Below are 20,288 nucleotides of genomic sequence, written 5' to 3'. Positions count from 1 at the left end.
TTAAGAAAAGTAGTTTCTTTTTTTTTTTTTTTCCTCCAGGGTTATTGCTGGGCTCGGTGCCTGCACCATGAATCCACCGCTCCTGGAGGCCATTTTTCCCCCTTTGTTGCCCTTGTTGTAGCCTCGTTGTGGTTATTATTATTGCCACTGTTGATGTTGTTTGTTATTGGATAGGACAGAGAGAAATGGAGAGAGGAGGGGAAGACAGAGAGGGGGAGAGAAAGATAGATACCTGCAGACCTGCTTCACCGCCTGTGAAGCGACTCCCCTGCAGGTGGGGAGCCGGGGGCTCGAACTTGGATCCTTACGCAGGTCCTTGCGCTCGCTTAACCCACTGCGCCACCGCCTGACCCCCAAAAAAGTAATTTCTAATTTTACAGAAATGCTTCTTCAAAAAATATTTTCTCACTCCCCCATTTCCTATACTGAAGGATTTAAAGTATGTTTTTCCCCAAGCTAAATCTGAACCCTCAAAATTAATTCCAGGCAGATTTCTGCAAATTAAAATAAAGAAAAATTATATATATATATATATATATATATATATATATGGAAGCCCCCAGCATTTTAAAATCACTTTAGAGGTGAATTTTGGGTTTCGATTGCCCACAATTCCAAAATCCACAATGATTTTTTACAATTTCTTTATTGGGGGATGAATGTTTTACATCTGACAGTAAATACAGTAGTTTGTACATGCGTACCATTTCTCAGTTTCCCACATAACAGTACAACCCCCACTAGGTCCTCAGCAAAATCCATAATGATTTAAGGACTTACTTTTTCCTGTTTCTTTCTTGGCTAACTAATACTTGCCCTCTGAAATAGTTCAGTATAGCCACAGCTCAAAGTTTAATGTGAACAAGAAAAGTTTTTGAATAGTTTTTTTTTTTTTTTTTTTTTTACTTTAGTGATCTGGGTGGCAGATACTGCTCTTTGCCATTACCTAGAGTCACTCCTGAGGTATAGCCCTATGGCCAAACTGGTGTCTCTGTTGCCTGATTTTTCTGTCTGGCCCCTGATTCTCAACTATTCTGGTATGTTCTAAAAAAAAAGGGGGGGGCAGGTAGTAGCGCAGTGGGTTAAGTGCACATGGTTCAAAGCGCAAGAACCTGCATAAGGATCCCGGTTCCAGTCCCTGGCTCCCCACCTGCAGGGGAGTTGCTTCACAGGTGGTGAAGCAGGTCTGCAGGTGTCTATCTTTCTCTCCCCTTCTCTGTCTTCCCCTCCTCTCTCCATTTCCTCTGTCCTATCCAACAACAATAACATCAGTAATAGCTACAACAATAAAACAACAAAGGCAACGTAAGGAAATAAAGAGAGAAAGAAAAAAATTTTACTTAAGTGAAAAGACCAGAACATCATGCTGGCTTATTTAATGGCCAGGAATAAAGCCTAGGGCCTCAATGCCTGAGAGAGCTCAATGCTTTGTCCACATAACCACCGCCCAGACACTCTGACATATTCTTTAGTGAAGCATCTATTTACTTCTTCTCCTTCTCCTTTTTTTTTTTTTAAACAGGATTATCGATGGGGTTCCTTGCCTGAACCAGGAATCCACTGCTCCTGAAGGTCATTTTTTCTCCTTTTGTTGTCCTTGTTGTTGTGATTGTTATTGTTGTCATTGCTGTCATTGTTGTTGGATAGGACAGAGAGAAATGGAGAGAGGAGGGGAAGACAGAGAGGGGAAGAGAAAGACACCTGCAGACCTGCTTCACCACCTGTGAAGCGAACTCCCTGCAGGTGGGGAGCCGGGGGCTTGAGCCCGGATCCTTATGCTGGTCCTTGCACTTTGCGTCACATGCGCTTAACCCACTGCACTACTGCTTGACCCCAGCATCCATTCACTTATTTTTACCCATTCTTGCATTTACATTTTAAACATTTAATTCAGGGGGCCAAGCAGTGGTATATTTGGTTGAGCGCACATGTTACCATGTGTAGGGACCTGGGTTTGAGCCCCTGCTCCACACCTGCAAGTGGGATGCTTCCCAAGTGGTAAAACAGATCTACAGGTGTCTCTTTCTCTCTATCACCCCTCCCCTCTAAATTTCTCTCTCTCTCTCTCTAATATTTTATTTATTAATGAGAAAGATAGCAGGAGAGAGAAAGAACCAGATATCATTCTGGTACTTGTTCTGCCAGGGATTGAACCCAGGACCTCCTGCTTGAGAGTCCAATGCTTTATCCACTGTGCCACCTCCTGGACTGCCTCCTCTCAGTTTCTCTCTGTCATATCAACTAAAATAGGGAGAAAGAAAGAAAGAAAGAAATAGGAGTTCGGTGGTGGCGCACTGGGTTAAGCATACATAGTACAAAGCGAAAGGATCCCCTCAAAGATCCCAGTTTGATTCCCCCCAGCTCCCCTACCTGCAGGTGTCTATCTTCCCCCTCTCTCAATTACTCTTTTTCCTATCCAAAAATTCGAAAAAGTGGCCACAGAAGCAGTGGATTCGCAGTGCCATCACTGAGCCCCAACAATAACCCTGGAGGGAAAGAATGAGAGGAAGAGGGAAAGGGGGCTTAGTGGTAACACATCAAGTTAAGTGCACATGGTGCGAAGTGCAAGGACCTGTATAAGGGTCCCTTTCAAGCTCCCGGCTCCCCACGTACAGAAGGGTCGCTTCACAGGCAGTGGAGCAGGTATATGGGTGTTTGTCTTTCCTTCTCTCTGTCTTCTCCTCTTCTCGCAATTTCTATTTCTGTCCTATCCAACAGCAATGGCAGCAATAATAATAACAACAAGGTAAACAATAAGGGCAACAAAATGGGAAAAATGGTCTCCAGGAACAGTTGATTCTTAGTACAGGCACTGAGCCTCAGCAATAATTCTGGAGGCAAGAAGAAAAAAAAAGAAAGAAAAGAGAAAGAGAAAGAAAGCTAGTGTCTGGGCATAGTGGCTTTGCAGTGCTAGCACTGAGCTCTAGTAATAACCCTGGTGGCACTGACAGGACTTCACTCTCCAGTATGACTTTTTCAGATAGAGAATACTAGAGACAGAGAAAGAGGGGGAAATACCACAGCACTGAAGTTTGATTCAGTGGGTTGAGTGCATGACAAAGCAAGCACACTATGCAGGTACACTACCTTGCGGACTTCTAACCCATTTTTATAACTGGACTGCTGTTCACCCTCTTATCAAGTTATAAGAGGGGCCTTGTGCGCACATGTTACTCCGGTTCCCACCTACAGGGGCAAAGCTTCTTGAGTTGTGAAGCAGGGCTACAGATGTCTCTCTGTCTCTCTCCCTCTCTATATCCCTTACCCTCTTACTTGACTGTCTCTATCCAATAAATAAATAAAGATAATTTAAAAAATTAAGAAAAAGATGTTAAAAGAGGTTTGCATGCCTATCATGGGGAGTTAACCATTTTACACCTGTGAAAATATCATACAGAAATAGGATTCGGGCTGTAGCACAGTGGTTTAAGTGCATGTGGCACAAAGGGCAAGGAACTGTGTGAGGATCCTGGTTCCAGCCCCCAGCTTCCCACCTGCAGGGGAGTCGCTTCACAGGCGGTGAAGCAGGTCTGCAGGTGTCTATCTTTCTCTCCCCTTCTCTGTCTTCCCTCCTCTCTCCATTTCTCTCTGTCCTATCCAATAATGACAACATCAATAACAACAACAACAATAACTACAACAATAATAAAAAAAACAAAGAGGGCAACAAAAGGGAAAATAAATAAATAAAATTTAAAAAGAAGACAAAAAGACAGAAATAAGGTTGCGTGGTGGCACACTCTGTTGAGGGCACACATTATCAGTGACAAGAACCAGGTTCAGGTCCCTCACTCCACACCGGCAGGGCAGGGGGGACACTCCACTAGCAGTGAATCAAGTCTTCAAGTGTCTACCCTTCCTCCCCCCTTTTTTAATTTTATTATTTTTATTTATTGAGTAGAGACAGCCAGAAATCAAGAAGGTAGGGAGAGATGGTGAGGGAGAGAAAAAGAGAGACACCTGTAGCACTGCTTCATCACTCGCAAAACTTTCCCCCTGCAGGGGGGGACCAGGTCTCAAACTGGGTCTTTGTGTATTTTTTTTTTTTTTGTACTGGCTGTATATACTTTACCTATTTTTCTTTTTTTTTTTTTTCTTTTCTGATTTTTTTATTGGGAAATTAATGTTTTACATTCAACAGTAAATACAATAGTTTGTACATGCATAACATTCGCCAATTTCCCATATAACAATACAACCCCCACTAGGTCCTCTGTATCCTTCTTGGACCTGTATTCTCCCCACCCACCCACCCCAGAGTCTTTTACTTTGGTGCAATACGCCAATTTCATTTCAGGTTCTACTTGTGTTTTCTTTTCTGATCTTGTTTTTCAACTTCTGCCTGAGAGTGAGATCATCCCATATTCATCCTTCTGTTTCTGACTTATTTCACTCAACATGATTTTTTCAAGGTCCATCCAAGATCGGCTGAAAACGGTGAAGTCACCATTTTTTACAGCTGAATAGTATTCCATTGTCTATACATACCACAATATGCTCAGCCACTCATCTGTTGTTGGACACCTGGGTTGCTTCCAGGTTTTGGCTATTACAAATTGTGCTGCCAAGAACATATGTGTACACAGATCTTTTTGGATGGATATGTTGTGTTCCTTAGGTTGTATCCCTAGGAGAGGAATTGCAGGATCATAAGGTAGGTCCATTTCTAGCCTTCTGAGAGTTCTCCAGACTGTTCTCCACAGAGGTTGGACCAATGTACATTCCCAGCAGCAGTGTAGGAGGGTTCCTTTGACCCCACACCCTCTCCATCATTTGCTGCTATTACCACCAAGAGGCTGGATGGTGGCACACCTGGTTGAGTGCGCATGTTACAATGCACAGGACCCACGTCCAAGCCCCTAGTACCCACCTGCAGGGGGAAAGCTTTGCAAATGGTGAAGCAGGACTGCAAGTGTCTGTCTCTCTCTCTCTGTCTCCCCTTTCCCTCTCAATTTATGGCTGTCTCTATGCAATAAATAAAGATAATAAAAATAAAATAAGGCTTTTATGGGGCTGAGTTGTGGTGCACCTGGTTAAGCGCATGTGTTAGAATACACAAAGATGAGCCCCCATACCTATGGACATCTAATCTTTGACAAAGGGGCTCAGACTATTAAATGGGGAAACCAGAGTCTCTTCAACAAATGGTGTTGGAAACAATGGGTTGAAACATGCAGAAGAATGAAACTGAACCACTGTATTTCACCAAATACAAAAGTAAATTCCAAGTGGATTAAGGACTTGGATGTTAGACCACAAACTACCAGATACTTAGAAGAAAATATTGGCAGAACTCTTTTCTGCATCAATTTTAAAGACATCTTCAATGAAATGAATCCAATTACAAAGAAGACTAAAGCAAGTATAAACCTATGGGACTACATCAAATTAAAAAGCTTCTGTACAGCAAAAGAAACCACTACCCAAACCAAGAGACCCCTCACAGAATGGGAGAAGATCTTTACATGCCATACATCAGACAAGAGTTTAATAACCAACACATATAAATAGTAAATAAACAAATAAATAAATATTAAAAAAAACCCTGTACACACCTGTGTTCATAGCGGCACAATCTGTAATAGTCCAAACTTGAAAGATGCCCAACAACAAATGAGTGTCCAATAAAGTTGTTATATATATACACAATAGAATACTATGAAGCTGTTAAAACTGATGAAGTCATCTCTTTTGCTACATCTTGGATGAATCTTGAAGATTTTATGTTGAGTGAGATAAACCAGAAAGAGGAAGAATACCAGATGATATGATACTCATAGGTGGAAATTAATAAACAAAGACAGGGTGGGGGTTGGGGGGACAAATGCCGGCACATCTGGTTAAGCACATATTACAGTGAGCAGAGGCCCAGGTTGAGGGCTGCAGGTATCTCTCTGTTTCTTTCCTTCTCTACCTCCTCCTCCTTTCTCAATTTCTCTCTGTCTCTATCCAATAATATATAAATAAATAATACAATTTTAAAAATGTAATAAAATAAAAATACTTAAAAAGAAGCATAGAGTGTCTGAGACCAGAGGTCAGGCATTCAGTCCTATTTTCCAGAACCGAGCAGCACTGTGGCCTAGCTTATCACTCTCTCCCTCATGAAAATAAATAATAAATTTTGCTTAAAAAAAAAAAGAAGCATAGAGGGCTGGGGTAGATAGTATAATGGTTATGCAAAGAAATTCACATTCCTGAAGTTCCAAAGTCCCAGGTTCAATCCCCGTTACCACCATAAGCCAGAGCTGAGCAGAGCTCTGGTAAAATAATAATAATAATAATAATAATAATAATATAAAAATAATGTGAAACTTAGACTTAGTATGGTATAATGCACCAAGGAAAGGACTCTGAGGAAGGAGAGAAAGGAATGGGATAAAGGGACACTGGGGTCCTACTGAATGATGATGAAAAAGGAGGTAGGCTGTGGGAGAGAGTATCTTATAGAGATTGTACCTATGTGTCAATACTATACTACACTATAAACTATTAATACTGCCCCCCCCAATAAAGTGGAAAAAATTGTACCCATGTGTTAACAACTGTTTTGTAAACCATTACTTCCCCAGTACAATTATTGGGGGGAAAAAAAGGTCTTCATATATTCTAGGTGCCTGTCCTTTATTAAATACATGATGTGAAATGATTTTTCTCAGTTTATACTTTCCTTTAATTTTTCAAAATTTTTATTTGTTTGTTTACTTATTGGATATATATATATATATATATCCAGAGGGAAAAGGGAAGTAGAGGGGAGAGAAAAAGAGACAGCAGCAGTACTATTTCACTGTATGTGGTAGCACAAGTGATCAACCAGGCATATCACTGCCCCACCCCATCTTTTCATTTTTCAGTGAAGTTCTTTGAAGCACAAAATAATTTTTTGTTTTACTTTGATGAGTTACATTAGTTTTTTTTTAAGTTTATTTATTATTAACATGAGAGAGAGAATACCAAAGCATCATTCTCACACTGACATGTGATGCTAGAAATTGAGCTTGGAACCGCATCCTCCCAAGTAAAATTCTCTAGCCATTATGCCTCTTGCCAGGCTGCTAAGCCATGACTTTTTAATCCTTTTTTTTAAATATTTATTTTATTTATTTATTCCCTTTTGTTGCCCTTCTTGTTTTATTGTTGTAGTTATTATTGTTGATGTCGTTGTTGGATAGGACAGAGAGAAATGGAGAGAGGAGGGGAAGACTGAGAGGAGGAGAGAAAGATAGACACCTGCAGACCTGCTTCACCACCTGTGAAGCGACTCCCCTGCAGGTGGGGAGCCGGGGTTCGAACCGGGATCCTTATGCCGGTCCTTGTGCTTTACACCACCTGCGCTTAACCCGCTGTGCTACAGCCCGACTCCCAGCCATGACTTTTTAAATTTGATTTGTCTTTTTTAATAATATACAGATATGCTATATCTAAAAACTGTGCACCTAATCCCAGATTGCAAAACATTTATTTGTTTGTTTGTTTTGGTAGAGACAGCCAGGCAGAGAAAGAAAAAGACTACAGCATTCAAAGCTTCCTTCAGTGTAATGGGGCAGGTTGCAAAGCTTTTCTATTGTTTTCTTTTAGAATTATTTTTAGGTTTAGTTAATACATTTAAATCTTTGGTTCACCTTTACATGTACCATGAGGTATGGGCCTAGTCATCTTTTGCATGTGGATGGATATCCAATTGGAGAAATAATTTCGAGTTGAGTTAAAGGGCTGGAATTTGGAGTTGTCAGCCAGCATGTTTTAGTCTACTCTGACTGATACAATCTGGATATGTTAATATGTAACAGAACTCAGTAACAGCATTGAACTTTCTACTATGTTATATACTATAGTTGGGCCAACTATGGTATATGATGTCAAAACAATACATTGGAACCAGTAGTTCTTGTTTAAAAATTATCCATGTACAGATGGTGGCATGAGTGATCACTTAAACTCTAGTTGTATAAATACCATAAGTACATATTCACAGTTGTGAATTGAACAAGGATTCCCACAGTATTAACCTGCCTTCAACAAGCTATGTGAATAAAGAGAGTGAAACACAATCTGTTCTATACATTTTTTATAAGCTCAATTGCTGTAACATGAGAAATAGTTTCTTAAGGCTAGAAGCCTTTAACTGCTCTCAAAACACAAAAGTTCATCAGTTTACAGCTTGAGGTTTCTATCCATTCAGAGTATTTGGTACTCTTATGGACAATAGACCTACTGTTCATGTAAATAGGTTTTGTATGCCTGGGTATAGAATGATTTTAAATCATGACATGACTTTTACTTTTGCCTTAATTTTCCTTTTATTTTTAAGGACTTCTGTAAAGGGCTTTCTTTGTTAGTATTTAACTAACATTGCACTAAGACTAAACTTTCAGGGATCATTTCTATAGTTTGTTAATCAATGTTGCACTATAATAGGAAATTTTCCCTCTGTATTTTTCATAAAAGGAAAATATATGAGCTAAGAGTTATAATTATTTTCATTAATAAAGTTTTGATGTTATATATGGAAAATACTTTTATAATTTAAAGCATAGGGTGGGGTTAGATAGCATAATGGTTATGCAAAGAGAACCTCATGCCTGAGACTCCAAAGCCACTGGTTTAATCTCCGCCACCACCAGTGTCCTCTGGTAAAATAAATAAATAAATAAATAAAAAGTAAGTTTAAAGCATAAAATAAACACTATTCTCAAGCTATAAAGAGATAAGCATTAGCATTTTGGTATCCATAGTACCATTTAAAATGCTATTTTAAAATGTTATTCCACCAAGGCTCTGTACCTGTGCAATTCCTCCAATTTTCTTTTTTTTTTTTTTTAATTTTTTTAATTTAAGAAAGGATTAATTAACAAAACCATAGGGTAGGAGGGGTACAACTCCACACAATTCCCACCGCTCAATCTCCATATCCCACCCCCTCCCCAGTAGCTTTCCCATTCTCTATCCCTCTGGGAGCATGGACCCAGGGTCATTGTGGGTTGCAGAAGGTAGAAGGTCTGGCTTCTGTAATTGCTTCCCCGCTGAACATGGGCGCTGACTGATCGGTCCATACTCCCAGTCTGCCTCTCTCTTTCCCTAGTAGGGTGGGTCTCTGGGGAAGCTGAGCTCCAGGACACATTGGTGGGGTCTTCAATCCAGGGAAGCCTGGCCGGCATCCTGATGACACCTGGAACCTGGTGACTGAAAAGAGAGTTAACATACAAAGCCAAACAAATTGTTGAGAAATCATGGACCCAAAGCTTGGAATAGTGGAGAGGAAGTGTTAGGGAGGTACTCACTGCAAACTCTAGTATACTTCTGCTTTCTTACTTTGGTGCCATACTCCAAACTCAGTCAATTTCTGCTTTGCATTTCTACTTCTGAATTTTAATTTTTATTTATTTATTTTTTTTACCAGAGCACTGCTCAGCTCTGGCATATGGTAGTGCTGGGGATTGAACCTGGGACTTTGGAGCCTCAGGCATGAAAGTCTCTTTGCATAACCATTATGCTGTCTACCCCCGCGCAATTCCTCCAATTTTCACAGACTTCTCCCCAACCCTTTTAATTTTAGATAAGAGAGGAAACAGATACAAAGATAAACTAAAAAAAAAAAAAAAAAAAAAAAAGGGTGCTGGCCGCTAGCACAGTGGGTTAAGTGCACATGGCGTAAAGTGTAAGGTCCAGTGTAAAGATTCGGGTTCCAGCCTCCGGCTCCCCACCTTCAGGGGGTTGCTTCGCAAGCGGTGAAGCTGGACTGCAGGTGTCTATCTTTCTCTCCTCCTCTCTGTCTCCCCTTCTCTCTCAATTTCTCGATGTCCTATCCAACAATGACATCAATAACGATGATAATAACCACAACAATGGTAAAACAACCAGGGTAACAAAAGGGGAAAAAATGGCCTCCAGGAGCAGTGAATTTGTGGTGCAGGCACTGAGCCCCAGCCATAACCCTGGAGGCAACAAACAAACAAACAAACAAACAAGCTCCATGCCTGAGGGGGTCGGGTGATAGCGCAGCGGGTTAAGCTCAAGTGGAGCAAAGGGCAAGGACCAACGGAAGGATCCTGGTTTCCGCCCCAGCTCCCCACCTGCAGGGCAGTCACTTCACAGGTGGTGAAATAGGTCTGCAGGTGTCTATTTTTCTCGGCCCCTCTCTGTCTTCCCCTCCTCTCTCCATTTCTCTCTGTCCTATCCAACAACAATGACATCAATAACAACAACAATAAAACAAGGGCAACAAAAGGGAATAAATAAATAAACATTAAAAAATATGACAATTTTTAAAAAAAGAAAGCCTTTTGCATAACAACTATGCTGTCTTTTTAGCCCCAAAATTAATTTCTAAAATAAAAAATATACATATTCTTTAAAATATTTATTTTGTTTCCTTTGGATAAATCCCTAGGAAAGAAATTGCTGAGTCATAGGGTAGGTCCATTTCTAGTCTTCTAAGGAAACTCTAGACTGTTTTCCACATGGAATGGACCTATCAAAAGAGATCTATATATACCTATGTTATTTTTTATTTTTATTTTTTATACCAGAACACTGATCAGCTCTGGCTTATGGTGGGGCTGGGGATTGAACCTGGTGCTTCAGAGCTTCAGACATGAGAGTCTCTTTAGATAACCATTATGCTATCTGCCCCTGTATACCTATGTTCATAACAGCATAATTTGCAATAGCCAAAACTTGGAAGCAAAACTGGTGTCCAACATCAGATGAGTGGCTAAAATAAATTGTGGTATATTTGCATGATGGAATACTACTCAGCTGTTAAAAATGACAAAGTCATCTCCTTGCATCATCTTGGGTGGAACTTGAAGACATCATGTTAAGGAGGCTGGGTTGTGGTACAACTGGTTTAGTTCACATATCACTATGTGCAAAGATCTGACTTCCAGCCCCTGCTCCTCACCTGCAGAGAGGATGCTTCAGGAGTGGTGAAGCAGGTCTGCAAGTGTCTTTCTCTCTCCCTCTATTTCCCCTTTCCATCTCAATTTCTCTCTGTCCAATGAAACAAAATAGAAAGAAAGGGGTGGAGTGGGGAATGGCCACCAGGAGCCTGCTCCAATGCTCAAAGCCTCAGAAATAACCTGATGACAATTAAAAAAAAAAAAAGGACAGTATATTAAGCGAGATAATTAAAAAAAGAGAAGGACAGGGGGTCGGGCGGTGGCGCAGTGGGTTAAGCGCACATGGCGCAAAGTGCAGGGACCCGCGTAAGGATCCCGGTTTGAGCCCCCGGCTCCCCACCTGCAGGGGAGTCGCTTCACAGGCGGTGAAGCAGGTCTGCAGGTGTCTATCTTTCTCTCCCCTCTCTCTCTGTCTTCCCCATCTCTCTCCATTTCTCTCTGTCCTATCCAACAACAAAGCAACGTCAACAATGGCAATAATAACCGCAACGAGGCTGCAACAACTAGGGCAACAAAAAGGGGGAAAAATGGCCTCCAGGAGCGGTGGATTCATGGTGCAGGCACCGAGCCCAGCAATAACCCTGGAGGAGAAAAGAAAAAAAAAAAAAAGTAAAAAAAAATTAAAAAAAAAAAAGAGGACAAATACTGAACGATCTAACTTATAAATGGGACTTAATTTTTCTTCTTCTAGCGTTTGCCATCGGCTAGGAAGGATCGTCAGTTTCCCCAATGAGTGGGTACTCACGAGATGCACCACGGGAAGGTCGATCCAATGACTTAATAAATAAGGACAGAGAAAGAGAACACAAAGTGAAATGTGGGCTGACCATGGTGTATTGCATTAGAGCAAAGGGTGCATGCTCTGTAAATCATTAACTCCCTCAATAGAACTTTAAAAAAAAAAAATTATTTATTAAGGAAAGAAGTAGAAAAGAGTGAGGGGGAAGGGAGTCGGGCGATAGCGCAGTGGGTTAAGCGCACCGGGCGCAAAGCACAAGGACCGGCATAATGATCCCGGTTCAAACCCCGGGCTCCCCACCTGCAGGGGAGTCCACAGGCAGTAAAGCAGGTCTGCAGGTGTCTGTCTTTCTCTCCTCCTCTCTGTCTTCCCCTCCTCTCTCCATTTCTCTCTGTCCTGTCCAACAATGACATCAACAACAATAACAACTACAACAATAAAAAAAAAAAGTGATGGGGAAAGAACCAGTGCATCACTCTATCACAAGGGGTGCCACGGATCAAATCCAGAACCTCATGCTTGAGAATCTGATGCTAATTTCACTGGCCCACCCCCAAGATTCTAAATTTTTAAAAAATATTTTGTTTATTAGTGAGAAAGATAGGAAGAGAGAAAAAGAGAAAACAAAAAACCCCAAACATCACTCTGGATCACTCTGGTACATGTGCTGCCAGATATTGAACTCAGGACCACCATGCTTAAAAGTCCAGTGCTTTATCCACTGTGCCACCTCCTGGACCACTGATCCTAAACTTTCTCTACAAATAGCTTGCCTCACTATAAAATAAATATCTAATTCATTAACTGTCATCACTTCCTTATGCTTCCAAGTTCTCTCACTTTACTGGCAAATTTCACTCAATCAGTAAATGTGTTTGAATATCTCCATTAATAATGATGCCTTCCACTGTTCCTTCAGTTCCCTGTCTAACTCCTTTTCAAGTCCATAGTGCCTTACTTCTCCAAAAGAGGAGTTCTGATGTCTGGTGGCAAAATATTTTAACTTTTTATTATGAGAATTTTCTAACATATATCGAAGTAGGGAGAGAGAAAGAGGTTGAGAGAGAACACCACCCAGACTTGTAATTATTGACTCATAATACTCTTGATGTTTCAAGTATTTTTATTTATTTTTCATGAGATGGAAAATGACCAGAGCACTGCTCAGCTCTGAGACTTGGTGATGCTGGGGGTTTAACCTTTGACCTCTAGGGAACTTAGGCATGAAAATTTGCTGGGCTACCTCTGTGGATTATATTAATATCTCCCCAATCCATTATCTTCATGACTTTTTTCTCCTATCCTTCCCTTCTTCTTTTCTTTTTTCTCCTTCTCTTTCTTCTTTTGCAAGACTATTCAATATGTAGTATTACAATTTACAGAATATTCATCATAGCACAAAAGCACAAAAATATGTTGTCATTGTTTATAGCACCATGATTCATTTTTTAAATATATTTATTTTATTTATTTATTCCCTTTTGTTGCCCTTGTTGTTTTATTGTTGTAGTTATTATTGTTGTCGTTGTTGGATAGGACAGAGAGAAATGGAGAGGGGGAGGGGAAGACAGAGAGGAGGAGAGAAAGATAGACACCTGCAGACCTGCTTCACTGCCTGTGAAGCGACTCCCCTGCAGGTGGGGAGCCGGGGTTCGAACCGGGATCCTTATGCCGGTCCTTGTGCTTTGCGCCACCTGCGCTTAACCCGCTGCACTACAGCCCGACTCCCCCCAGCACCATGATTCATATTAGGAAAAATCCTGAAATAATTCAAATTTCTATTTCCTGATAGCTATCCATAGTCATTCATGTTTCTTAAAATGCCACTGCTTCTTTATGCATTCAAAACAAGTCCTGATTTGAAAGGAAAATATGGCCTCTCAAGGGCTATCAGAACATGCATTCTTGTCCTTGCTTTGAATCTTACTGAACTCTCTAGTTTTTTTAATTAATTAATTAATTGGATAGAAACAGAAATGGAGGAGGAAGGGGAGATACAGAGGGAGGGGGAATCATCTATAGCACTGGTTCACTGCTCATGAAGGGATGCGTTGGATCGACCTTCTCGTGGTGCATCCCGTGAGTACCCATTCATTGGGGGATCCTTCCTAGCCGACTGAATCCACATGGATCCCAGTCACTTTCAAAGCCAGCAACAAGCAGCTCCTGACAGCTTTCAATCTGACCTATTGACTGGCTACGGAAGAAGGGCAAACGCTAGAAGAAGAACTGCTCATGAAGCTTCCTCCCTACAGGTGAGGACTGGAGGGCTTGAACCAGAATCCTTGAGCAGTGTCACACATACACTTTACTGGATGTACTTCCACCGGACCCCCTATTGAACTCTCATTCATGGTGGAATTTTGTGTGTGGTGAATCTAGAAATTTATAGGATACTCATATTTTCCTGTTCATGCACACCTTTCATTATCCCATCAAACTTCACATGTAAAATAAAAATTCAGACCCGGGTTCGAGTCCCTGGTCCCCACCTGCAGAGGGACAGCTTTGCGAATGGTAAAGCAGTGTTGCAGGTGTCTCTCTCCCTTTCTATCAACCCCTTCCCTCTTGATTTCTGTCTATTTCTATCCAATAAATAAAATAAAGATGATTTAAAAAATAAATCAATAAATTCAAAGGTAAATTTAAAACAGTTCACCAAGAAGAGAGTCAAGCATTAAACTAAGTGGGAGGCAGGAGTGGGTGGAGCAGCATTTCTGAGCATGGCCATGTGTGACTGCATGGGCTGAACTCTGAAATACTCCGTTTTGTGACTTGGGAGTTAACAATGGTTAAAGTCGGACTTGCAGGCAAGAGGATCCCATCCATGATATCACGTGCCAGATTGACACTCTAGTTTGTTCTCTATCTATCTAGCATTATCTTCCTGCCTAATAAGTAAATTAAAGAGAGGGAAAAGGAGAATGGGAGGAAAGGGAAGAGGTAAGGGGGAGGGGAGGGAGAGGAAGAGAGACTCAGTTTTATAACTGGAGAAGTGGTTCAGTTAGTAGAGTGTTGGGCTCACACACCTGAGGTTTCCAGTTCAATCTATAGCACTGCATTGTGCTTTGATTTCTCTCTCCTCTCAGTTTCTAGGTGATTTTTCTGAAACATCTTTGGGCAAATAATGCATTTGAGAGCAAAATATTTCCTTTGTTATAACATTTTTCCAACTGAGTAACTTTGCGTAAATGATATTTTTATTCTGTGGGGATTTTTTGTTTGTTTGTTTAGCTTTTCACAATTTAATTGGATGTTTTCATTCCTCCCTTATGTTGTCTTGATACATTACTGGAATAATAAACTACTCAACACTGCCAGATCTCCTTTAAAGAAAAGGTCAGTGAAAATACACACCGTGGACACATGGATATCAAGGTATTAATTTAAGTGGGAAACAGCTTTTCCCGTTCAAAAAGTTTTAACTCCCAAAAGGGGCTGTGGTTGATGAGAGTTGAGGGGAGGGGCTGAGCAGCTGAGTGCTGATGGAACCATGGACAATAGTCCCTCTGTGTTTTGAGACCCAGTATCCCCAATGGTCATGGTTCTCTGAGTGTGCATCTGGCCTGTGTCACCAAATAACCAGGAAAGACCTGAGAAAAAAAGCTCATTAGCCTCCTAACCCTGTCCCAGAGTAAACAAGTAAAAATGTAGTTTGTAAATTAAAATTTTAGGGGTGTGTGAAATAGCATAATGGTTATGCAAACAGACTCTCATGTTTGAGGCACTGAAGGTTCCAGATTCATTCCCCAGCACCACCAGAATCCAGAGCTGAGCAGTGCTCTGAGAATAAAAAATTAATTAATTAAAATTGTATGTGTTCGATGGTAAAGTTTAAATAGCTGTTTGCCCAGACATGATGGGCCTAGACCTCTAACAGATCCCTCTCACCACTGCCACTGGTCATCTCCATCAGGAACAACATAGTGGACCCCTTTGTGGGCCCCTACAGGACCTTGCCCTCAATGTGGATCAACAATGGTAGGGACTGTTTCATTCTCCAAAGGGAGGGTGGATAATATACTCTACCACTTGAGGAAGATGGGTCCTGAAATTAGTGCAGCCTGGAATGTTCCTAGCTGTGATCACAGAATGCGAGCTCAGACCTACAGGGATGCAGAGGTTACATAGGCTCCTGTGCTGAATATGGGCCCCAGATCAAATTGATGGGGTTTACAGTTAACAATATTTATATTCTTTTCCCATGTTTGGGAACTCTCTCTTCCCTGATCTAGCTTTCTAGTCCTTTTCCCAACTAAGAAACCATATCCCCAGACAATAACCTGAGTCCACCTGAATATTAGATGTCAGACAAAGGCAAAAACTAGTAAAATCATGGGCCCCTTGGAATATACCTAAAATAGACCTACTAGCTTTTTCTAAAACGAAGACCCCAAATCTTCATCTGCAATAGTCTTGCCTTTAGGTTCATGATTAGTCAGCAATGTGTTCTGCTTTATATCTTAACTCTTCTTTCAGCCACCAGGTTCCAGATGATACCATGGTGTCAACCTTCCTTGGGCAGATGACCCCACCATGTGGCTTGGAACCCTGCCTCCCCAGATCCCAGCCCCACTAGGAAAAGAGAGGCTGGAAGTTTGGATCGACCTGCCAATGCCCATGTTTAGCAGGGAAGCAATTACAGAAGCCAGACCTTTTACCTTCTGCACCCCATAATGATCCTGTGTCCATGCTCCCATAGGGATAAAGAATAGGAAAGCTTCCAATGGAGGGGATGGGATATGGATTTCTGGTGGTGGGAATTGTGTAGAATTGTCCTCTTATCCTATGGTCTTGTAAATATTTCCATTTTATAAATAAATTAAAAAATGTTAAAAAAATGAAGTAACAATTAATTAAAATTGCATGTGCTCAATGGTGAAGTTTAAATAGCTGTTTATCCACAACTAATTCCTTTTTTTTTTCTACCAGACACCAACAGTACAGTCTGTTCCTGTCATTAAATGCCTTCTTCCTAGCTGGGGCCCTATTCAGGGAGTCCTGAGATTCCCAAACAGACATGCTGGGCCTAGACCTCGAATAAATCCCTCTCTCCATTGTTACCAGTCATTCCTAGTAGGAACAAAACAACAGACCCCTTTGTGGGCCCCCATAGGATCAACTTGGATCAACAATGGTAGAGAATGTTCCATCTTCCGTAGGGAGGATGAACAACATACTCTATACTACACCTGAGGAAGATGGGTCCTGATATTGGGGCAGCTTGGAACATTCCTACTTATGACCACAGAATGTGAGCTCAGATCTAGAGGGATGCAGAGGTCACATAGGCTCCTAAGCTGAATATGGGCCAGATCACATCAAATCGATGGGGTTTACAGTCAACAATATTTATACCTCTTTCCCATATTAGAGAGCTACTCTCTTCCCTGATCCAGCTTTCTGGTCCTTTTTCCAGCCATGATACCACGGCCCCAGACAATAATTAGGATCCTCCTGCATATCAGATTTCAAGCTCAGGCAAAAAAAAAAAAAAACCCAAACAAACAAACAAACAAACAAAAAACCAACCCACTAGTAGAGCCACAGGCCCTTTGAAATTTAACTCAAATATGCCTATTAGCTATCTACAAAATGGAGGGACCCCCAACTCTTCATCTGCACTATTCTAGACTTTAGGTCCATGATTGTTCAACAAATTGTTTGGCTTTGTATGTTAACTCTCTTTTCAACCACCAGGTTCCAGATGCTAGCATGATGCCAAACTGACTTCCCTGGACAGACAACCCCATCAATGTGTCCTGGAGCTCTGCTTCCTCAGAGCCCTTCCCTACTAGGGAAAGAGAGCGGCAGGCTGGGAGTATGGGTCGATCTGTCAATGCCCATGTCCAGCGGGGAAGCAATTACAGAATCCAGATCTTCAACCTTCTGCACCCCACAATGACCTTGGGTCCATACTCCCAGAGGGTTAAAGAATAGGAAAGCTATCAGGGGATGGGATGGGATAGGGAGTTCTGGTAGTGGGAACTGTGTGGAGTTGTATCCCTCTTATCCTATGGTTTAGTCAATGTTTCCTTTTTATAAATAAAAAATTAAATAAATAAAACAAAAATGTAAAAAAAATGCCTTCTTCTTTGCAATGTGGTCTTTCTTAAACAGTGCTGTGAATGCTTTCTTCTCCTCCATAGTCTGGAAGTGCCCATAGCCAATTTGAAGATGATGTGATAAACTTAAGGTCAGTCTTCTTCAGGGCTTGACATCTGGTCTATACCAGCAGAGACTTCTGGAGGGTGAGCATTCTCCTTGTTTCTAAATAAATAAATATTATCTATGCAGATTGCCTAAGAGATATTTTAAATAATACAGTTCATTATCTAACCAGAAAATAGTACTTCAGGGTTAAGTGCAGGTGGCGCAAAGCACAAGGACCGGCATAAAGATCCCGGTTCGAGCCCCGGCTCCCCACCTGCAGGGGAGTCTCTTCATAGGCGGTGAAGCAGGTCTGCAGGTGTCTATCTTTCTCTCCTCCTCTCTGTCTTCCCCTCCTCTCTCCATTTCTCTCTGTCCTATCCAACAATGACAACAACAATAATAACTACAACAATAAAACAATAAGGGCAACAAAGGGAATAAATAAATAAAATAAATATTAAAATAAATAAATAAAATAAAATAAAGAAAAAAAAGAAAATAGTACTTCATCAGGATTATGTAGCTGTAGTACAAACCACTTTGTTTTTTAAGATTTTTAAAATTTTATTAATGATACAAAAAGAGAGGGGGGAGAGGGTCAGAGCATCACTCTGGTACATACAAGCCCTAGAGTTGAGGGACAAGAGGTACTAGAGGGTATCACCAGAAAGTGGGAGTGGTGACAGGTGTGGCTTGGAAAGGTGAAGGCGAGGCTTGAGTTTTTAAAGCTAGATCTGTGAGCTTTTCATTCTTTGTCTGGACCATCATGTAAGTGGTAACTCGGCTCCTCTCTCTCTCTCTCTCTGTTCTCATGTGAATGTTCTCAGTTTTCCCAAATAAAGTCTGAAATTTCTGAAAATAATGCTCTCACCTCAATTCTTTGTTGAGACAATGCATGACGAACTTTTAGAATGGGGGGAGGCAAGCGTCAGCCTTCCCTTCCCCCTTCTCCCTTAAAACACTAGGATCAAACTCCAGACTTCACACTTGTAAAATCTTGTGCTTTACCTACTGAGCCACCTCCCACAGCACAAAACACATCTAAGTTACAGTATATATATATTTTTTAGCCAGATCTCTGCTCAGCTCTGGTTTATGGTGGTGTGGAGAATTGGACCTGGGACTATGGAGCCTCAGGCAGGAGAGTCTGTTTGCATAACCATTATGTTAGCTACCCATGCCCTAAATTATAGTATTTTATAACTGTTAACAGCAGTAGGATATTTATTGGATGCAGAATTAGATAAACTAATATAGTTTTGAAGTAAAGCAGTTTAAACTGGGGTGATGAACCAATAAATATGATTAAATTCAGTTAACTCTACTACATATTACTCTTAATAAAATGCATAATAACTTATAATTCACCTTTTTATTTTTATTTCTTTATTGGGGATTAATGTTTTACATTAAATACAATAGTTTGTACACGCATAGCATTTTCCAGTTTTCCATATAACAACACAGCCCCCACTAGGTCCTCTGCCATCATGTTCTAGTATAATTCATTTAAAAAAAATTTTTAAAAATATTTATTTATTCCCTTTTGTTCCCCTTGTTGTTTTGTTGTTGTAGTTATTACTGTTGTTGTTATTGATGTCGTCATTGTTGGATGGGACAGAGAAATGGAGAGAGATAGGGAAGACAGAGACGGGGAGAGAAAGATAGACACCTGCAGACCTGCTTCTCCGCCTGTAAAGTGATTCCCCTGCAGGTGGGGAGACGGGGGCTCGAACCGGGATCCTTTTGCTGGTCCTTGCGCTTTGCACCACCTGAGCTTAACCTGCTGCGCTACCACCCGACTCCTGTATAATTCATTTTTAGCCCAATACTATATTCTGGTAATTATTATGGAGTTTCATGTGTGATCCTGGAACTCATGTAATAATTTTAAAAATTGCATATGCTGACACTGTATTGGCGTGCAAGTGGGCCAGGCGGGTGGCTGAGTTTCCCAAGAAAGAACTTCACCAAGATGTCCAATGATAGCAGTCCAATGATGAGAGTCCTAGTTTCAGAAGTGATAGTTCAGATGTGGACCAGTGAGACCCAGCCGGTCCAGAGCCCGAAGAACAAGAAGAAAGGAAGCCTTCTGCCACCCAGCAGAACACCAAACTCTATAGCAAAACCACTGCTAAGCTATCCACCAAGTGCTAAAAGAATTCAGAAAGAGCTAGCTGTAATAACACTTAATCTCCTCCTAACTGCAGTGCATAGGATTACCAGAAGAACATAGTATTGGGTTAAAAAATGAATTATACTGGAACATGATGATGGCAGAGGACCTAGTGGAGGTTGTATTGTTATGTGGAAAACTGGAAAATGTTAGGCATGTACAAATAAATAAAACTAGGACTGGGAGGTAACATAGTGGTTATGCTGAAGATATACCTAAGGCACCTAAGTTCCAGATTCTGTCCCTGGTGCCATTATCATAAGCCAAAATTGATCAAGCCCCTGTTCCCCACCTGCGGGGGAAAGCTTTGCTAGTG

General features: G+C 41.1%; 1 long non-coding RNA gene across 1 annotated transcript in view; it reads left to right on the top strand.

The window, feature by feature from the left end:
* The window catches only part of LOC132541418 (uncharacterized), a 51,213-nt gene that overhangs the window by 5,334 nt on the left and 25,591 nt on the right, over positions 1 to 20,288 (top strand). The window contains exons 2-3 of the long non-coding RNA XR_009552614.1: positions 14,965 to 15,021; positions 16,130 to 16,641. This is a non-coding gene — a long non-coding RNA (uncharacterized LOC132541418). The remainder of the gene's footprint in view (positions 1 to 14,964; positions 15,022 to 16,129; positions 16,642 to 20,288) is intronic.

This window comes from Erinaceus europaeus, chromosome 11 (genome assembly GCF_950295315.1).
Source record: "Erinaceus europaeus chromosome 11, mEriEur2.1, whole genome shotgun sequence".
NCBI lineage: Eukaryota > Metazoa > Chordata > Mammalia > Eulipotyphla > Erinaceidae > Erinaceus > Erinaceus europaeus.
Note: the sequence above shows the minus strand (reverse complement) of the source record. Positions and strands in the feature narration are given on the sequence as shown.